This window comes from Periplaneta americana, chromosome 2, assembly GCF_040183065.1.
Source record: "Periplaneta americana isolate PAMFEO1 chromosome 2, P.americana_PAMFEO1_priV1, whole genome shotgun sequence".
Taxonomy (NCBI): Eukaryota; Metazoa; Arthropoda; class Insecta; order Blattodea; family Blattidae; genus Periplaneta; species Periplaneta americana.
Window position 1 is genome coordinate 12,313,432 of NC_091118.1, and position 23,406 is coordinate 12,336,837.

At 35.1% G+C, this 23,406-nt stretch overlaps 1 protein-coding gene across 3 annotated transcripts in view; it reads right to left on the reverse strand.

The window, feature by feature from the left end:
- Positions 1-23,406, reverse strand: part of LOC138713367 (phosphoglycerate mutase 2-like) — a 51,270-nt gene that overhangs the window by 16,628 nt on the left and 11,236 nt on the right. Inside the window, exons 2-4 of one of the 3 annotated variants that reach the window (XM_069845426.1) lie at positions 9,383-9,463; positions 8,912-9,024; positions 2,287-2,386 (exon numbers count right to left, since the gene is read on the reverse strand). The gene's annotated coding sequence lies outside the window, so the exon portion shown is untranslated. Of the gene's footprint in view, positions 1-2,271; positions 2,387-8,911; positions 9,025-9,382; positions 9,464-23,406 lie in introns of all 3 variants that reach the window. The other 2 variants (XM_069845435.1, XM_069845443.1) reach the window with 2 other exon arrangements.

Here is a 23,406-nt window from a genome sequence, read left to right on the forward strand (position 1 = left end):
GCATATTATGTGTCTTCTTCAGAGGACTCGCCTGATCCTCAGATCCTGTTAATTGTCTTCTAAATGGCGCAACGTTTACCATCAATATCAGCTCGTTTACTTTTGGTGCAATTTCCTCACTTGAAATATGCCAGCACTTCGAGATAGACTTTTATTTAAGTAGGCCTATAACTCGTCCACTGCACTGACTGGAACGGACTGGCGTACGCTGGATGGGCTCGAGTTAAGTAAGGACTGATTGGACTGAAAACATGAGGCTGGCTGGACTATTTTCATAAATAGAGGAAGCAATATCACTATCATCTTGTATATTGATATAAGGCCTATATAATTTACCGAATCAGCTGTTATAACAGAGTTCCAGAAGCAGAGGTGGACGATCATCCAACCAGAATGGAGGTATCGTGCGGTTAGCACGATCATCCCCCCAGCCGTTATAGCTGGCTTTCGTAACCAGATTTCGCTACCTATCATAGCTCCACAAGTGCATCACGATGCTGGGTGGGCACCGATCCCATACGCTGGCCGAAATTTCATGAGAAAATTTTTCCCCCATGAGGACTCGAACCAGCGCGCATTCCATAACGCGAGTCCTAGGCGGGATGCCTTAGACCACGACGCCATGGCGTGGGACTATATATATATATATATATATATATATAATCTAGTCCACACCTGTGGATTAACGGTAGCGCGTCTGGCCGAAAAACCAGGTGGCCCGGATTCGATTCCCAGTCGGGGCAAGTTACCTGGTTGAGGTTTTTTTCCGGGGCTTTCCCTCAATCCAATATGAGCAAATGCTGGGTAACTTTCGGTGCTGGACCCCGGACTCATTTCACCGGCATTATCACCTTCATATCATTCAGACGCTAAATAACCTAAGATGTTGATAAAGCGTCGTAAAATAACCTACTCTATATATATATATATATAATATATGTACGTACTTGCTTATGAAAATATAATGGTAAACAATATAACAAAATCTTAACGTAATAATTTTGTTAATTCCATTTTAATTTCAAATTACAGTTCAACTTGAAACTATTATTATTATTATTATTATTATTATTATTATTAAGTCAACTATCCGAAGACAAGTTTGAATCTCATAAGTGACACCAATAAGACATCACTCATGAGGAAACTAAACCAAAAGTTAATGGGGTAGGGTGGCCAGTTTCTTTTCCCCTTTATTATTATTATTATTATTATTATTATTATTATTATTATTATTATATTACCGGTATCATCACCATCATCCGTATTACTACTATTATATATTACTATTATTTATTACCATTATATTATCATTATTATTATTATTATTATTATTATTATTATTATTATTATTATTACCGGTATCATCACCATCATTAGTATTATTACTATTATATATTACTATTATTATTATTATTATTATTATTATTATTATTATTATTATTATTTAGGCCTAGTCAACTGTCCGAAGACGTTTGCGCTATACTTCAGAATACCGCGTAGCCTAAGTACTTACGTATGTACAAAGACTGTGCAAATTAAAAATAATTAAACACGAGTGTTTATTGATCCCACAAGGATAGATAAATGAAGTACATAAAAAAGATATTTCTCCTGGACCAAAAATAAATAATTCAATCAATAAAGCAGTACATTGTTTTTACCTTATAAAAGTACCCTTCAATCAAGAGCCCTTATTTAAAAAACAGCGCAGTAGTCAAGCTCCATAATTACCTACCAATAATAATTCAATAAAGTAATAACGACATAATTATGTTTCAACCTCACAAGTGACACTAACAAGGTATCACTCATGAGGCAACTAAGCCAAGAGATAATGAGGTATGGTGGCCCGTTTCATCCCCCCTCTATTGCATAATACATCGCTAACTAGTAACATAATATGAGTATTATACAAAAAATATTTCTTCCTCGGACACATTATGATGGACTGGAAATCTGACAGTCTATATCAGTGTGGAAGAGGATAGACATATATTATTGCCTTTACATTGCCCGTCATAACGCGAAACCAACCATTTCTGACCTACGTACGCCCTTTTTACCGCGCAGCATAGAATTAAAGGCATGCACACTTTCAATGGCTATGATGCTGATTACTTTCGAGCAAAAATGGTATAATATCTTAATTCACTTCGTTCGAAATTTTATTCACTTAAGTCTATGCTACAAGAAGCTGAATTTGTAAATTCAGAACGCTGATTTCTTTTACTTATAAATAGGCTATTAAATATTACAATATTTACTTACAACAAATACACTCACATTGCTGAATGAAGCATGTTGGTCTTCCCTCTCCACGCCTCCTAGAAAATCTCCTTCCCGCCACCGACACGGATACAAGCGACCTCTTCAAAACATCGTTCTGTAATCAAGCCAATACCGCCAACCAATGAACTCGATGGGGAGTCTATTAAAGATCATAGAACACGCTAGGCCCAGCGATTCTGGATGCATCCAACGAATAATCCTCCCACCATTCTTGTTATTTTCGTCTCTGTATGAAAAAAAAGTCCGTGTCTTGTGTCTTCAACGACAAATAAACATCTATAAATAAATAAAACGTCACCAAGATAGTAACTATGTAAACAATGAGCAAAACATATGAAAGTCGCTAATCCCGGAGTAGATGTGATTGCATTTCAGTGGATGTTAAATTAAACATGTGAGTTAAACAGGCGGCCGTGGAACGTGCAAGACTTGGGTCTTTGAGTCTATCATAGCCTGTGTACTGGCTTCCAATCTCTCCTAGGACTCAGGGGACATCAATGTAATGTTCACTGTTATATATCTTAGACCGAGGGAAACATTATTATTATTACTATTATTATTATTATTACTATTATTATTATTATTATTATTATTATTATTATTATTATTACTACTACTATTATTTAGGTCTCTTATTGTCAGTGTTGCCAACTCAATGTGAAAAAATGTGCTAAATGATTAAAGATATATACTTTTCGCGAAAAGAAAAATAGATCGAAATAAAAAGACACTTCTAAAAATTCTAGAATATGCCAAAAATTGAACACGATAAAAGTAGGCTGGATTTGTGCTGAAATAAGATAAAATTTGCAAAATTGCCATCTTAAAAAAATATGATTATCATGATTAACCCACTGATAGACTAATTTTATCACAATTCAATAGGATCAAAATCCTCCAACTTAAAATGTTGATCATAATAATGTGAAATAGCCATGCTTACAGCTGAAGTAGAAACAGAAGTGGATGGTTTTATTTCTCGGACAATAACTTGACATTGTCCCAGTTTTTACGCATTATTTGCAGACGAAGTGCATACTCCACCACAATAATAATTTTTACATTGTGAATCCTTCCCGAATTGTTAATATATCACGGAGCACCTTTATTTCCATCGTGTTAAGTTTAGCTTTCCTGTTAGTCAACATAAAAGAACACAAAAGAAAATAAAAAAGGACGATCTTCTACATGGTCTAGTGGTCACAGCTTCTGGCTGTAATACCAAAGGTTGCGGGTTCGGTTCCCTTTTACAAACATAGCGAATTTCTTCCTTGAAGGAAATTATTCCTGTGTTCGTCTATGGTCTGGAATTTAGGTTAAGTTTAGATTTAAGACCTCTCCTGATGGCACATAATCATCCTATCGTATCATATGCAGGGGAGGCTTTCGAAGGGAGGCTGCGGAGCTGCAGCACCCCCAGACATTTGTGGCTCTTGTCTCGTTTTATGTTGTGAAATACATTTATTATACAGTCTCTATTTAGCGGCTCGAATTTGTTAAAAAATTTCGCTCTCATTGACATGCACGCAATCACTTCCTCCCCTGGTGCTGCCAGAGCGAACCGAGAGACAAGGACGGATTGGTGAAGCCACTTCCTCCCCTCGAGCTGCCAGTCTCGTCTCGGATGCTTTGCGCGTTAGTTTTAACCCTCCCCCTGCTTCCCCCCCCCGTGAATCCAGAGTTTCCTGGCGCTGCAAACTTTGCAGCAGCTTGTCAGTAGCGCGCAATTTTAAATACATTTTCTTTAATGTTAATATTACGTTTTATTTAACGACGCTCGCAACTGCAGAGGTTATATCAGCGTCGCCGGATGTGCCGGAATTTTGTCCCGCAGGAATTCTTTTACATGCCAGTAAATCTACTGACATGAGCCTGTCGCATTTAAGCACACTTAAATGCCATCGATCTGGCCCGGGATCGAACCCGCAACCTTGGGCATAGAAAAAAGAACTAAGGAAGAGACTAGTGAAGTGCTTTGTCTGGAGTGTAGCATTGTATGGAGCAGAAACATGGACATTACGACAAAGTGAAGAGAAGCGAATAGAAGCGTTTTAAATGTGGATATGGAGAAGAATGGAGCGTGTGAAATGGACAGAAAGAATAAGAAATGAAGCTGTGTTGGAAAGAGTGGGTGAAGAAAGAATGATGCTGAAACTGATCAGAAAGAGAAAAAGGAATTGGCTGGGTCACTGGCTGAGAAGAAACTGCCTACTGAAGGATGCACTGGAAGGAATGGTAAATGGGAGAAGAGTTCGGGGCAGAAGAAGATATCAGATGATAGACGACATTAATATAATATAGGCTATTCCATATGAAATCGATAAGTAAAAAACCTCGCAATTTTTTATACTCTAATTAAGATATATGGATCATATGCGGAGACTAAGATGAAGGCAGAAAACAGAAAAAGATTGAAGAATGCTGGGTTTGCAGTGAAGTATCTGTTTATGAACTGTCAACTGCTCGAAGACAGATCTGAACCTCACAAGTGATACCAACAAGGTACCACTTATGAGAAAATAGGCCAGGAGATAATGAGGTAGGGTGACCAGTTCCTTTCTCCCACCAATTAACCAACAAAAATAATGATGTAATAACAATAATAACAATCCGTGGCGCTACAGCCCGTGAAGGACCCAGACCGACCAGCGGCTGCTGGCCTCACGTCCACATGCCGAAGCAGAGGTGGACGATCATCCAAACAGAATGGAGGTATCGTGTGGTTAGCACGACGATCCCCAGCCGTTATAGCTGGCATTCGCAACCGGATTTCGCTACCTATCGTAGCTCCCCAAGTGCATCACGATGCTGGGTGGGCACCGGTCCCATACACTGGCCGAAATTTCATGAGAAAATTTCTTCCCCCATGAGGACTCGAACCAGCGCGCATTCCGTAACGCGAATTCTAGGCAGATACCTTAGACCACGACGCCACGGCGCTGGACAAAAGTAATGATATAACTACAAAAATAACATGAGTAATATAGTTAATGATTATGCAATATTAACTTCCATTATGATTATTAGCTGTGTTGGAAAGAGTGGGTCAAGAAAGATTAATGCTGGAACTCATCAGGGAGAGAGAAAGGAATTGGCTGGGTCACTGGCTCAGAAGAAACTATCTACTGAAGGATGCACTGGAAGGAATGGTGAACGGGAGAAGAGTTCGGGGCAGAAGAAGATATCAGATGATAGATGACATTAAGATATATGGATCATATGCGGAGACAAAGAAGAAGACAGAAATATGAAAGACTGGAGAATGCTGGGTTTGCAGTGAAAGTTCTGTACTTGGACAGAAAACTATGAATGAATATGGTTATTAGTTATTACACATTAGAATTATATTGTAATAGGGGAGAGTCGGGTAGTATCGGACAGTGAGTTTCTTTCATCTACCACACGATGATAGTACCTGATTGACATGGTTACGTTTCTGTGATGTCGCATACAGAAACATAACCATGTCATTCAGGTACTACCATATGGTGGTAGATGAAAGAAACGCACTGTCCGATACTACCCGACTCTCCCCTAATTATAATTTATTGTGATGATACTTAAAAAAAATACTAAGCTAAGGGGGAACTTTTACGCAAAACGTTGACAAACACTGATCTATACAGGGTGTCCCATTTATCTTGTTCACCTATTATAACTTTTTTTGTTTGGATAGGTGTTGAATTTTTGTTTTTGAGCGTTAGGTTAGAACGAGGAGCTAACATGAGTGTGGAGATTTGGTGCATGTAACAACATTACGGTACAAGATACAAGTGGCGTCATCAATTTTTCAAATAGCACTACAAAATGTATCACAATGTCAACTTCCTAATCAATAACAACAAAACAAAACAAAAAAGTACCTCCAATGTGATAATGTTATGCTTTGAGAGTCACAGAAGATGTTCCAAATGGTGACCATTCACATTAATGCACATTCGAAGGCGTTCCCCGGAAGACCGTATGACTGCCCGGCATGTTGCTGGCTGAATGGACACACAAGCCTGTCGAATGCGTTGCTGCATGTCGTCTGGTGTTGTCAGAATGTTCTGGTACACACCGTCCTTTACAGTGCCCCACAGGAAGAAGTCGAGTGGCGACAGGTCGGGAGAACGTGCAGGCCACTGTACGTGAATTGTGTCGTCGACAGTTGTTGTGGTTTGTTTACATGTTAAGACTGCAAACACACAACACACGACGTGTACGGACGTCAGTCGTCTTTCGTTTTGTGTAAGTTAATGCACAAGATGAATGGGGCACCACAACAAACGACACATTCTGATGGCATTCATTTTGCATTTTGTTGTTGTTATTGATTGGGAAGGTGACGTTATGATACATTTTTGAACTCGTCTTAATGTGTGTAATCAATGTAACATGATTAAAGTATGTACTGATATTTGAAAAATTTATGACGTCACGTGTATCTTGTACCATAATGTAGTTACATGCACCAAATCTCTACACTCATGTTAGCCCCTCGTTCTAACATACTTACTTACTGGCTTTTAAGGAACCCGGAGGTTCATTGTCGCCCTCACATAAGCCCGCCATTGGTCCCTATTCTGAGCAAGATTAATCCAGTCTCTATCATCATATCCCACCTCCCTCAATCCATTTTAATATTATCTTCCCATCTAAGTCTCGGGCTCCCTAAAGGTCTTTTCCCCTCCGGCCTCCCAACTAACACTCTATATGCATTTCTGGATTCGCCCATACGTGCTACATGCCCTGCCCATCTCAGACGTCTGCATTTAATGTTCCTAATTATGTCAGTGAAGGATACAATGCGTGCAGCTCTGCGTTGTGTAACTTTCTCCATTCTCCTGTAACTTCATCCCTTTTAGCCCCAAATATTTTCCTAAGAAACTTATTCTCAAAAACCCTCAATCTCTGTTCCTCTCTCAAAGTGAGAGTCCAAGTTTCACAACCATAAAGAACAACCGGTAATATAACTGTTTTATAAATTCTAACTTTCAGATTTTTTGACAGCAGACTAGATGACAAAAGCTTCTCAACCGAATAATAACAGGCATTTCCCATATTTATTCGTTCTAACATAACTCTCAAAAAGAAAAATTCCAATAACTATCCAAACAAAACAGTTACAATAGATGCACAAGATAAATGGGACACTCTATATATTACTATCCAGTTACCTGAAGAAAGTAAAGACTGATTAGGAGGTTAAAAAGTTAAATTCGCCAAAGAAAATGAAGCTAGGTACACTTGCATATTGATAGGATTCCTGTTTTTGTAAATCTTCAAACTTCAAACTCTTTCGCAGGCTTTCTCACGCTCGCAGCAGTGTCTGCGTGCGTTGTCCAATCGGCAAGCATCTCGTGTGTGTGTCTGTCTATCACTGCATTTCGTGGAGTTGGCTGGTGAAATATGTTTTGTCTGCTACAAAGTTCCGTTGCATTTATACGGACTGTGTATAACTTTACAGTCATTATTGTACAAAACGTTCGTGTTAATATTAAATTAGACCATATAGAAAGTGAATGGATTTCTCAACGGATTTTGAATTTGAAAGTGTAGAAAGTGTCGTCGAATTCGTGGGTTGCATTTCTTACATAGGTTACCGTATGTTGGTTTTTATAATCATCATCATCGTTATCATCAGCAGCATTGTCATCATCATATTCAGCACAATTACTACAATCAGCATCATCAGTAATCATCAGAAGCACTGTTATCATCAAATTCAGCATATCCATCATAAGCAACATCATTATCATCAGAAACATTGTCATCATCAAATTCCGTATCATTGTTTTACCATCAGCATTATCATCAGAAGCAATGTCATCATCAATTTCAGTATAATTGTTACCATGAGCTTCATCAATAGTCATTATCATCAGAAACACTGTCATCATCAAATGCAGTACTATAATTGTTATCATCAGCATTATCATCAGAAGCAATGACATCATCAAAAGAAGCAGCATTATCATCAGAAACAATGTCATCATCAAATTCAGTATAATTGTTACCATCAGCATCATCAATAGTCATCATCAGAAGCAGCAGAATTATCATCAGAAACACTGTTATCATCAGATTTAGCATAATTATTACCATCAACATTATCAATAGTCATCATTATCATCAGAAACACTGTCATCATTATATTGAGCATAATTACTATCAAAAACATCGTTATCAATAATAATAATAATAATAATAATAATAATAATAATTATTATTATTATTATTATTATTATTATTATTATTATTATCATCATCATCATCATCAACACGATGCAGCCGTAAGTCGTCTTTAGATTAAAGGCTCATCAGGAAACTCTATTTGATCTTCGACAGATCATAATGATAATAAATTGTTAATTTACAGTTAAAACAAATGAAGGGCAAGTTTTATCGAGTTCGCCGCTTTCCGTTGCCTTCGTCTATCATGTCAACAACCATATTTTTCAATTCAAATCATTGTTAAATATAGAACTGTCAGCTTCTGCAACTGTCACAAGGGCAGAACTAATCCTAACCCCATTTTTAACAGAAATGTGTAGAATTGTGAGTTATGTGAATAGGAGAGACTTTGGAAGAAAGCGATCGTGTTTTATTTTAAAGTGCTATCCAAGCATTTATTTACCTTGTGGAAATGAAGACAATGTGAACCTCAGGCAGGATATCGGACTTCAGTGTTCGAACGCCAGACCTCAAAATGGTGGAAGTGTGATGTTGACAAGTTGCTTTCGTCTGAAACTGAAATTAACAGTGCATACTTTCTCAGTTATCACTCACATAAACTTGAGTTTTGTTTATTTTTATAATTGTGTAGCCTACATCTATGAGCTAGGAATGGCTATGTCCATCAAGAGTGGCCACAAGCACCCCAACGTCCTTCTCTGGACCGTGGAAATGTAGTATTCGGTGAGTAACTGACACTAAAATTTAACTGATGTCACAACTGAGATATCTCAATTTGACGACACACCTTTCATCGTACATATGACCATCAACTTAAATGTTATATATTCCGAAAAGTTAGAACTAACATATCACAGCTAAAGTTCAATAACACTTCTGAAACATCTTTAGTAATAGACAACAGCTGGCTTACCTAGGACACTGTCATCGTCGTAGATCTGGGACAAGGACTGGTCTCATGATCCAAAGCTGCGCTCGAGCGTGGGTTTGAATCCTGCGCGGGCAAATTATCTAGTTAGTTTCTCCATGTTTTCGTGAACTGTAAGACAGATGTCAGGTAATTTCATGGCGAGTCCTCCGTCTTATATAATCACGAATTACACTGGTACTCACAATTGATACAACGTTGTCAAATAACCTATTAAAGAAATAAAATAAACATGCGGTACTATTTAATCGACATGCTGTAAACTGTAAAGTTTGTAGTTAGTAAGTAGCCTAATTAATTTATTATTTAGCTATTAGTTTTTGAATTAATAGTTATTTCATTAGTTACGATACATAACCAATTAGTTGGTATTTCATTGTTACTCAATGTTATAGAAAAACATTTATCAAACATCCTTCTTAAGATTACGGTACAATAGTAATAAATATATATTCTATCCCCATATTTTGTTTGCTAATGCCACGTTTAATTTAAATAAACGGTAATTGTGAATTACAGGAACGCCACTTCTTACCTTTTTCAAAATCGTTAAAATAAACTTAAAACGAAAGTATTAAAAAAAATCGTGTTAGAAGATTGAATTTGTGTATTTTTGGTCCAGGGAGCATCCGCTTTTTGGTGCAAAGATAATTCGTTTGGCGTGTTTCTTAATTGAAATTATGAAATGGCGTTCCTGTGCTTCACATTATGTAATATAATTTGTATAGAGCCTACCTTCTTATATTTAATAATTTATATTCTCGTCCATTCCGTCGTAGTGTCTGTTCTAGTGCGGTTGATTTTCGAGACCTGCCTGTTATCTTCGATAATTTAGATAAGGTAAACATTTAGGAATTGAACATTGTCTATATCAGTTAGCTATGAATTATTTCTGATCTAATTAGACATAATAATCACGTTGTGAGAATTATTTTCAGAATATACGTATTACAACGTATACGTTAAATTCGATTGCACGTAACTGCATGTACGTCATTATTAGACCTATCAGCTGCTACGCATGTCTGAATTCACGTTCAATTTCTAAAATTTGTACGTAATGCTAATTCTAATTGTTTTGTAATTGTATTTTTGGAAACTGTGCTTTCAGTATGAAAATATCAGTTCGGAATTAACTTCATAAAAAATAACTTCCGGGAGATCATTTGCGTCAACTTGTGAACCCCGTTGCACATTAGGCGCCACATTATAATTTTTAAGTGAAGTTCATTTCGCGGTCATTCCGTCGTAGTACGTGTTTTTGTGTGGTTATTTGAGGCCTGTCTGTCTTCAGTAATTTAGATAAGGTAAAAATTTAGGAATTATTGTATATTGCCTATATCAATTAGCTATAAATTATTTCTGGCGTAATTAGACATAATAATCACATTGTGGGAATAATTATTTTAAGAATATAGCTACATACGTTGAATTCTATCGCACGTAACTGAGTACTTCATTATTGAGTTAAGCCTATCAGTTGCTATGGATATCTAAGTCTCTGTTTAAGCTCTAAAATTTGTACGTAACGCTAATTCTAATTGTTTTGTAATTATATTTTTGAAAACTGTGCTTTTACCATGAAAATATCAGTTCGGAATTAACGTTATAAAAAATTAGTTTTCGAGCCTTTCGCGTCATCATATGAATTCCGTTGCGCTTCTAGGGAATTCCAGTTATTATTTGTATTTTCATTGGTAACTTGGTTATGTATCCAGAGCCATTTTCGCGAATTACCCTTGTTTAAATAACAATTAAGTTTTTTTTTCCGTAGCTCACAAAGCTTATTCGAAGAACATAATATTTTCAGAATCCTATATTAATACTGATTTGCATCAATGCACAGTAGCTTACTCAATGCGCTGTCTTCCATATTTGATTTTTTTTAAGTGACGCCAGTATAACCCGCCATTTGTATGGTGATTATTCTTTGCTCGTTTTGTGTAATTTATTATTTTTTAAATATTGTTTCTATTAAGTCAATATTTTCACATCTTTAGGAGATAATCTCTAAGCCTTGCAGCATTATTTTCGGCGCCAACATTACGAAGCTATATTTCGTCGAAAACTGAATTAATATTATGAATTTATTATTATTATTATTATTATTATTATTATTATTATTATTATTATTATTGTCCCGCGCTGTGGCGTCGCGGTCTAAGGCATCCCGCCTAGGACTCGCGTTACGGAATGCGCGCTGGTTCGATTCCTCATGGGGGAAGAAATTTTCTCATAAAATTACGGCCACTGTATGGGACCGGTGCCCACCAGCTATAACGGCTGGGGGGATCATCGTGCTAACCACACGATACCTCCATTCTGGTTGGATGATCGTCCACCTCTGCTTCGGCATGTGGCCGTGAGGCCAGCAGCCGGCTGGTCGGTCTGGGCCCTTCACGGGCTGTAGCGCCACGGATTATTATTATTATTATTATTATTATTATTATTATTATCACCATCATCATCATCATCATCATCATATCAATACTTTACAGTTTTAGGTGCGGCGCCAATAATACTCAGCTTTTTCGTCGACCACTTTTAATTCCAATGCTTATTAGTATTTTACTGCTGTTTGTCTTAAATTCCTTTAGGTAGGTTCAATATCATGGATATATTCCAATTATTTAATTTGTTATGAATACTAAAAATCATTAATACGGATTTTCATGTTATGATTTTGAACGTAGACTATAAAAGTTAATTCACCGAGAATATGAACTTCAATTTAACTATGTTTTTTTATTATCTGTTTCAAGATTATTAAATAGTAATCTTCACTTTTCAAGTTCAGCTTTTGTCGCCATGGTAACTAAATCATAATCAAGTTTTTCAATTGCTACATTGTCCTTTTCCCATACCAGCGAACAAGTTCATGATTTCGTCTGTATTTATCAGCTGTTTTTGACCAATGTTTTAATTTGGTTATCTTATCGATGACGCTTCGTTCTTTGCGGGTTTATACCACTTCTTCAATTTGTTCCTGGAGGTTCTTTAAGAGTTTTAATTTCATGAAATGTTCAAATTAGACTGTTATGATGTCTTAGGGTTCTGTTGCCATGTTTTGATTCATTCCTTTGCTTGAAAAGTCTTGATTTTTCTTTTTTTAATGTGAATAATTTTTAATTATTTTCGCTTGGATAGAAACGTACTAACTTACATGGTTTAGAATTTTGCATATTATGTATATTAATCTTTCTGGAACTGAGTTTTATCTATAAGTACAATTACCTCTAGAAATCTATCAGTTAGGCCATTTTTGTGATGGTGAAGATGAGTGTTTCATATTTCTTCGAGGTTCTTCGGTTATTTTATTTACCAGGAAGATTACAGTGACTTGGCCTCCTTTGCACTGTGACACCAAGTTTTATATTTATCTGAAGGATTATTTGTTCAGTGGTGTGTTTCTTCTGAATTTAGTTACTAAATACGTAATTCTATCCTACGTTTGAAATTTTTATACTAAACTTGTTCCGACGTATATTATTTTTCTTTAAATTGTCACATTTAATATCTCGAATCTGACTTTTAATCTTGTGGTGTTAAAAACCATCTGTACAATCAGTGTACAGTCTTTATATAGTTCATTGATAATTTCTACGGTTGTTGCCCGAAGTGATTAAGTTACCTAAGCATAATTTTCTTTGTCAATCTTCGAAGGAATATTTAACTTTTACTATTGGCATAATTCGATTGCATGTAAGGCGTTTTCAGTCAATATGTCAAACATGAAGTTTCTCCAAGATTTTCCAGTCATATTGACAATAAAACATCACATAATCTACCGAGAAGCAAGAAATCTAATCATTCGAGTTAATTAAAAAAGAGTATAATTATGTCAAATTAACAATTTAATTAAAAACAGTATAATTATGTCAAATTAACAACAATTTAATTAAAAACAGTATAATTATGTCAAATTAACAACAATTTAATTAAAAGACAGTATAATTATGTCAACAATTTAATTTTGAAAACAGTATAATTATGTCAAATTAACAACAATTTAATTTAAAAAACAGTATAATTATGTCAAATTAACAGCAATTTAATTAAAAAACAGTATAATTATGTCAAATTAACAACAATTTAATTAAAAGATAGTATAATTATGTCAAATTAACAACAATTTATTTAAAAAACAGTATAATTATGTCAAATTAACAACAATTTAATTAAAACACAGTATAATTATGTCAAATTAACAACAATTTAATTAAAAGACAGTATAATTATGTCAACAATTTAATTTTAAAAACAGTATAATTATGTCAAATTAACAACAATTTAATTAAAAGACAGTATAATTATGTCAACAATTTAATTTTAAAAACAGTATAATTATGTCAAATTAACAACAATTTAATTTAAAAAACAGTATAATTATGTCAAATTAACAACAATTTAACTAAAAACAGTATAGGCCTAATTATGTCAAATTAACAACAATTTAACTAAAAAAACAGTAGGCCTATAATTATTCAAATTAACAACAATTTAATTTTTTATCTAAACTACGAAACACACCCCTATTTAACGTAAAAATGTTATCAAATGTTGTTTCTCTCTTTTTAACTTTTACAATAAACTGTCTAGCTTTTATTAATCAGTTAATCTTTTAGTACTTTGATTTTTATTGTATTTGTAAATTTAATATTAATTGTAATTGTATTCTTAATATTGTAATCCCCTGGTAGAGGGGTCTTATCTCTACCAGGTTAAATAAATAAATAATAACTTTGTGCTCCTAAAATAGTTCAATTCAAACAGAGTTGTGATAAGAAATGTGTTATGTAACTCATCCCCAGAATTATTATCCCCTTGAAAGATCATTTATTGAAATTATGTCTCAATATATTAATTTACCTGATTTTATTCTGAGATTATTACATTTTGCTCTTCCATAAAGAAAATTTTCCATTTTATTAACATTAATTTTTTTAGCATATATGAAAGTTTTTCTTGGTAATACGAACGTGCATTGAACAGATCATCCATCTATTAGCTACTAACAACTAATATTTCTTCTTCCTTTCTGGTGTGGGATACTGTGGTGTGAGTTTATTGTAGTTTGTAAGTTTCTCTCATCTTATTTAGCTTTCTTTGCATGGCCGGCATAATATATACAGTACTAGTCTAATACATGATCTGTTTCATTCACGTTGCTATGTTACCAAACTTTCAGATTAACATATCCCATAGAATTTTATATTTCAATTACATCTACTCAATTAAAATGATCTTAAGCGTGATATATAGTAATTAATACATAAATACCTTGCTTTTAAATGCATTGTACATAATGTTTTAATAAGAAGTTTGAATATAACGCCATACTAAACTTACTAAGAAGTTTGAATATAACGCCATACAAAATTCACTAAGAAGTTTGAATATAACGTCATACAAAACTTACCAATTGTTTCCTAATTACTCCGTTTGTCAACTATCTTTTATTATGATAATTATTCTTACATACATATCACAAAAATCTCTTTATTATTGTCTGTATATAACCACTTAAATAATTCAAAGCGTGTTTACCTTTATAAAGGTGATATAAAATTTATAACCAAATTAATAATGCGTTTGCGTTTACAAAAACACTCCCAAAAATAATATACACTTATGAAAAAAAATTGTTAAATATAAGGGGCACAAGCTATTCATTCTGCTATTGATATCGTTGGTTCAAACACCACCTACAAAACCACCACTGCATTAAAATCTTTTCCTCTTTCTCTTCGTTAACCTCCACGCCAACCTCTTTTGTTATTGTTTTTCATATTTGTTGTTTATTTCCTAATTTTATTATTATTTTCTTCGTTTTTGCCTCTAGTCTATAATCTTGCTCACTATTCATTTGCGATCTTCGTTCGTTACTTCCATGGAAATTATTTTTCTTCAACGGCGTGACATAAATTTACAAGGAACATTATGTATAATTTGTATTTATTTACACATTTTTTTTAAATTATAAGTAACATTTATGATCATCAGTTACGAATTATTTAAAAAATCATTCCACTATCACACATGATTTCTCGTTTAAACACAAAGGACACAAAATATTTAAGCATTACCATCAAAACATTAAAATCTTCTTCATTTTTCTGCTACTTATCCTATTTTCGTCATTATTAATTTTCTTTATCATCTGTTTCGTAATGTTTTTATTCTTCTTTACTGGTCCTCTTCGTAATTTATTTACGCTTATATTTCTTTATAACCATATAGGCTACGAGTTTATCTTCTGTGATCTTCATTTTCGACTTATTTGCAAATTTTCTGCAGCGATATGACATAAATAGACATTAAATACAACAATATGCCATAAAATCAATAATATTTAGGATAATATTTAGTTTTACGATACTCTTAATTAAAAGTAACATTTATGATCATTGGTTGCGAACACATTCAAATTTATTTCAGTTTACATCGCAGTTGAGTCCTCATTTCATATTTCTTTACAGTAATGGCAACATATGGAAATATTCGTAGTTATTAATATATTATTGTATTGTGCTATTTCACGTAATTATAAAAGGCTCAGGAACTTTCAAATTATTATTATTATTATTATTATTATTATTATTATTATTATTATTATTATTATTGCATTAGTAATAACAAGTATGTTTCACAAGACAAGTTGTTTACTACACTAATAAGTAGGTTTCATATGTAAAGGTCTTTCTTCCTATATGTTACAGCAGTTTTGATGACAGAGTGAACATGCGATCAAATTCATTATGTAGCAACACAAACCGATTTTTCTCTTTATTCCAATAAACGTCTGATGAACACTATCCCTAAAGAAGGGCCAACGCCAAACACTCAAACAACCGGAATGAACCACTCTTATTTAAACAAAGAACTTAATCTAAACCTTCGGACAACTGGCTAACACTAGAACTGGTTGACGCCAACCGTTCGGAAACCTGGCTAACGTTCCTCCTATACATTCTTCACTCAACATCCACACATGGCGTACAACACTGACTGACATATCGCTAAACATTCAAACCACCGGAATAAACTACTCTTATTTAAACAAAGAACTGACCTCAAACCTCCGGACAACTGGCTAACACCAGAACTGGTTGACGCCAACCGTTCGGAAACCTGGCTAACGTTCCTCCTAGACATTCTTCACTCAACATCCACACATGGCGTACAACACTGACTGACATATCGCTAAACATTCAAACCACCGGAATAAACTACTCTTATTTAAACAAAGAACTGACCTCAAACCTCCGGACAACTGGCTAACACCAGAACTGGTTGACGCCAACCGTTCGGAAACCTGGCTAACGTTCCTCCTAGACATTCTTCACTCAACATCCACACATGGCGTACAACACTGACTGACATATCGCTAAACATTCAAACCACCGGAATAAACTACTCTTATTTAAACAAAGAACTGACGCCAAACCTCCGGACAACTGGCTAACACCAGAACTGGTTGACGCCAACCGTTCGGAAACCTGGCTAACGTTCCTCCTATACATTCTTCACTCAACATCCACACATAGCGTACAACTCTGACTGACATATCGCTAAATATTCAAACCACCGGAATAAACTACTCTTATTTAAACAAAGAACTGACGCCAAACCTCCGGACAACTGGCTAACACCAGAACTGGTTGACGCCAACCGTTCGGAAACCTGGCTAACGTTCCTCCTAAACATTCTTCACTCAACATCCACACATGGCGTACAACTCTGACTGACATCGCTAAATATTCAAACCACCGGAATAAACTACTCTTATTTAAACAAAGAACTGACGCCAAACCTCCGGACAACTGGCTAACACCAGAACTGGTTGACGCCAACCGTTCGGAAACCTGGCTAACGTTCCTCCTATACATTCTTCACTCAACATCCACACATGGCGTACAACTCTGACTGACATATCGCTAAATATTCAAACCACCGGAATAAACTACTCTTATTTAAACAAAGAACTGACGCCAAACCTCCGGACAACTGGCTAACACCAGAACTGGTTGACGCCAACCGTTCGGAAACCTGGCTAACGTTCCTCCTATACATTCTTCACTCAACATCCACACATGGCGTACAACACTGACTGACATATCGCTAAACATCCAAACCACCGGAATAAACTACTCTTATTTAAACATAGAACTGACGCCAAACCTCCGGACAACTGGCTAACACCAGAACTGGTTGACGCCAACCGTTCGGAAACCTGGCTGACGTTCCTCCTAGACATTCTTCACTCAACATCCACACATGGCGTACAACACTGACTGACATATCGCTAAACATTCAAACCACCGGAATAAACCACTCTTATTTAAACAAAGAACTGACGCCAAACCTCCGGACAACTGGCTAACACCAGAACTGGTTGACGCCAACCGTTCAGAAACCTGGCTAACGTTCCTCTTGCTTAAATAGAGCGGGTGACACCGAACAGAAACTTGACAGAATCCACTTGTTGTAAGAGGGTCGACAGCACACATTTCAACAATTAGGAATGTCTTCACTCAACACCCACACATGACATACGATAATTTGAACAGTTATTATGAGCAGAAATTACTATTACTTGCCAGGGGTGAAGTTAAGGAAAATGGAGAAAGTTACACAACACAGAACTGCACGCATTGTATTCTTCACCTGACATAATTAGGAACATTAAATCCAGACGTTTGAGATATGTATCTCGTATGGGTGAATCCAGAAACGAGTATAGAGTGTTATTTGGAAGACCTGGGGGAAAATACTTTTGGGGAGGCCGAAACGTAGATGGGAGCATAATATTAAAATGGATTTGAGGGAGAAGAGATATAATGCTATAGGGATCGGACTAATCTTGCTGAGGATAGGGACCGATAGTGGTCTTATATGAGGGCAGCAATGAACCTCCGGATTCTGTAAAAGCCATTTGTAAGGTGTAATTATTATTATTATTATTATTATTATTATTATTATTATTATTATTATTATTATTATTATTATTATTATTATTACTTGCGAGGGATGAAGTTAAGGAGAATGGAGAAAGTTACACAACGCAGAACTACACGCACTGTATTCTTCACCTGACATAATTAGGAACATTAAATCCAGACGTTTGAGATTTGTATCTCGTATGGGTGAATCCAGAAACGCATATAGAGTGTAATTTGGAAGACCTGAGGGAAAATACCTTTGGGGAGGCCGAAACGTAGATGGAAGCACAATATTAAAATGGATTTGAGGGAGGCGACATACAATGTTATAGGGATTGGATTAATCTTGCTCAGGATAGAGACCAATAGTGGTCTTATGTGAGGGCAGCAATGAACCTCCGGATTCTGTAAAAGCCATTTGTAAGGTGTAACTATTATTATTATTATTATTATTATTATTATTATTATTATTATTATTATTATTATTATTATTAGGAATACTACCAGCTACCGTTTTCAAGGCAGATTGCTCGTTAATGCTAATAACAAGTAGGAGAGGTCAGTCATTATGAATTACGTAGGCCTCTGTGATGGGCCTTTACCACACAGTTTGAAATGCTGCTACTTACGAGATAGTAGTGATTTTATTTCTATTCCTTCTCCCGTTTTTAATATTAAAATTAAATAACTTCTTTTATAAGAACCTTAGAGTGACGACAGTAACTTTTTAGTTGGTTATTTTACAACGCTTTATCAGTGTGATAATGCCAGCGAAAGGAATCCAGGGTCCAGCGCCGAAAGTTACCCAGCATTTGCTCTTAATGAGTTGATGAAAATACCCTGGAAAAACCTCAACCAGGTTACTTCTCCCAACCAGGAACGACAGTAGGCTATTGGAATAAGACAGATATCTACGAGAAACACGAAAGCTACACAGTTCAGGCAGCGAAGCATATTACTTAAAACTCATGTAGGTAGGCAAGCTTGTTGTTTAGAATATAGTAATAGTCGTGTTAGGTAGCTCGCTTAGGCAGACGTATTGGTTGATAAAGTCGTATTAATTAACTCGTACAGACAGGCGTATTAGGGAAATCTGGACAGATACGCGTGTGAATTGGAACGGCAGGTGTTTTGGAGTAAATATGTAGCAGTATTAGGTGAAATAGGCAGGCATATTAAGCGAAATAGGCGTGTGGCGTGTTAAGTGAAATAGGCAAGCGGTAGGCAGGCATGTTAGGGGACATAGGCAGGCGTGTTAGGTAGTCAAGATTGGAAAAATAAGTAGATATATGTTATAGCTGGAACAAAATATTGTGTTAGATGGATGAGGGAAAAGAAAAGCGAAACAAACAAGGATCTTAGTGCAACGAAAATAGCGAGTGATATGTGAAAGAAACAAAGAGGTAAGTTTGTGAAATGAATAAAGTGTGTGTAAAGAATATTAAAAGAAACAAAAGAGGTAAGTTGGTGAAATGAATAAAGTGTGTAAAGTATATTGAAAGAAACAAAAGAGGTAAGTTGGTGAAATGAATCAAGTGTGTTAAAGAAAGTGAATATATGAAAGGAAAAGTGAATGTGGTAAATTAGAAAAGCAAGTAGACCTAGGTATAGCCAAGAAAAACAACAAGATGTTTACTGTAGGTGAAAGAGGTTTTGAGATAAATGAAAAAACAAGCGTGTTAAATAGGAGAAAGAAGAACGTGTGTTATATAGATCAGGCAGGCAGGCGTATTATAATTTCGTCCGCGGTCGCGAGTGAAGTGAATATTGTGTTAGTGCCTATCATTTGGATTAATGGATTACCCCTGAGGATTACTGGAGTCCAATGAAATGAACACATGAAGCCATCGGACTGGAAAAAGGCCAGTGATAAAGTTGTTGTTCCATGTTATCACTTTTAGTGCAGTTTTTTACATTTTTTTTTTTTCCACAGGTTCAGGTTATGTAGTAAAGTGTTGTCTAGAACAGTTTTATTTTGTACTCATGTTCTTTTCTCCACAGGAACAGGTTAAGTACATTAGCGTGTTAAGTTCATGTGTTTGTAGTGTTTCATTGTTGCATATGTTTGTGTTTTTTTCTCCACAGGAACAGGTTAAGTACATTAGTGCTATGTTCATGTGTTTCTAGTGTTGCATTGTTGCATATATTATTGTGTATTTTCTTCTCAGAAACAGGTCAGGTACATTAGTGTTAAGTTCATGTGTTTGTAGTGTTGCATTGTTGCATACGTTTATGTTTTTTTTTTTCTTTACGGGAAAATACTTAGTTACTCAGTACAATAATGCGTGATGGAAAGAGCAAAGAATTTTTAAATTACGTTTGGCAAGCTCTCTCAGGGGAAGTTAGGGTTAGTAAATATAGCGATCGGAGTTTCAAATTGCAACTTAGTTGTTTTATATTTCAGTCGTAGAATTTTACAAAATTATATTTCACAACTAGAAACGCAAATTAATGAAATAATTAACGTAAAGTCACTTAAATTTATTTGCTATAATTCAAACTGCTCTTTTTCACCGACTGAAAAAATGTACAATAAACAATTAATATAATCAAAATAAATATTAAATTCAAGTCGCTTTGTAATTTTGTGTCGTTTGAAGAAATTAACAAATGTAAGTTACCATTGCATATTACAATGTTTTTACTATTATTACTTTGAGATATTCAGTATTATAACAGCGAAAGAAATTAGAAATGAATAAAAAAAAAAAGAAGAAATGCGTAATATAAAACAATTTTATCTTGAGAAGACGAAGATATGAAGATGTAAAAGTTTAAGGTATGTATCACAAACAATTGAATGTTTATTCCTTCATTTGTTTTCATGTTTCGCAATCTCATGTGTGTGTTTTTGTCTTTTCTTCTCTTTTCAGGTCCCGCTCTACAGAGTAAACGATAAACTAGAAACTGCCAAACTTACGTACCGGTACATGTGGTACGGTAGTGCCAAAAAACCGGACTGACCCTTGTAGCTGATTTCAGAGCCTTGTTCACTCAGAGCACGATAGACTGGTAACTAAGACTTTCGTGGTTCGAATCCTGCCTGGGAAGAAAACTTTTTTTTTGTTCCTTATTCAAATTTATTCCCAATACTTTTCGATTGCAGCGATATTTTACTACTTAATTAACTTATTATTCCCAGAACATGAATTTTACCAGAAATCGAAAAATATTTGGGATAAATTTGAATAAGGAATAAGAAAAAGTTTTCTTCCCAGGCAGGATTCGAACCACGAAAGTCTTAGTTACCAGTCTATCATGCTCTGGAGTGAACAAGGTTCTGAAATCAGCTACAAGGGTCGGTCCGGTTTTTTTTTTTTTTTGGCACTACTGTACATCGTAAGCCACTGAGAAATAATGTTTTATAAAGTTTTATTCTATTTCTCACCTTAATTTAATTTTAATGTAACAAAATACCTTGTGTGTGAGATGGGATTTATAGTAGGCTACTAGATCACAAGAAGCTATTGAGAGTAGCTGAAAACGTTGAATTTACCTGTACAGGAACCTAACTGTCTGAAAGCATTTTTGATAAATTGCTGCCCTTGTAAAATATTTCGTCTCTCCATAAATTAAGTGTATATCAGTGGCGTAGCATGCAATTTTGAGCAGGGGAAGCTAACTCAAGTTCTCTTTCATGTACATATGAGAAAACGTATTACAAAAATATAGTCTTAAAATAAATAGTAGTCAATGTCAAGCCAGCAGTCCGAAGATTGGTTGGAACCTCGTAACTCCAATAAGGCATGACCTCAAATGGTACGTAGTAAAATATGATTTCACGGTTTACACATATCTCTAACAAATAGACACGGTCATTTGTTTTTTAAATCGCACTTTTGTTCGTAAGTCAGTCTTGATAATAGAATTGTCCTAAAAATTCAAGTAAATTGGTGTCAGGAACTGTTATTTCACTCATTATTTATCATATCAGCCACAATGCACACTAACATTTCAACTGAACACAACTGACGAAAAGGGATAACTGGGAAACTACTTATTTTCAGTGTCAAAGCTAGCTTCTTGCGAGCCTTGCGACCAGGATAGTTTAGTTAGAAAGGGATGGAAAATCTGCGGGGTGGATTACACAGAAGAATGAGTGAAAGAAACCAGTCTGCTTGGAAGCTGGCGTGTGCAAGCTTCTTGTATACTGCTGCATCACAAATCATCCTGAGCTGCTGCATCACAATATTTAACGCATAAATATAAACTCTATTAAAATTAATAAATAATTTTGTTCATAAACGGCAGGTTTATTATGAAATTATTATTAACTGGGGAACCTGAGCTTTTTAGCTTATATTGACGCTACGCCACTGGTGTATATCACAAAGCTCCTGAACAGAAAGTCCACCAAATCCATTTGTCATCTAATTTCAAATGACTTTCACTCAGTGATATGAGCGTTCAATATTGAAGAATCCTATGGGTTATTGGTTGATATCCCGTGACTTGCTAATTTGAGTTTCTCTTCCGTTATCATCTACTCTTAACAATGCAGGACCTTCGAAACTATATTTTCTGGGCAAACTATTACAGTTTAAAATATTGTTGTACCTTTTTGTTTAGTTGACTGTGTTATACTTTACCACATGCGTAAGTTTGGCAGGTTATGATTTATGCTCTGTGTCCTGTGCCTCATCGTGGCGAGCGGGTGAAACAAAGAATGATGCATGTCCCAAAATTATTCATCAAAAGATCCTAAAAAATTCATTTCCTCAATATGCGAAGCATACAAAAGGCATTGTTGATTTTACAAAACGTAATCTCTCTTAAAATATTATATTATATAAATCGTAAGTAGGTTAATGTCATTAATTTCAGGGGGTTATTATTTGAGATATTTCAAACAAAAAAGTTTAATACAATATTTTGCTCGTAGAAACCCAAATATAATTAAGTACAGAAAAATTAATTAAAATTACAAATACACGCAATAAACCACAACAAAGGAAATAGTAATATGCGTTACAAGAGCGGTATGTTGATATTTTCATGTTCGAGGAAAATATTGAAAAAGCGAAACGTAGTTGAGCTTTTTTAATTTCCGAGAACATGAAAACAAAC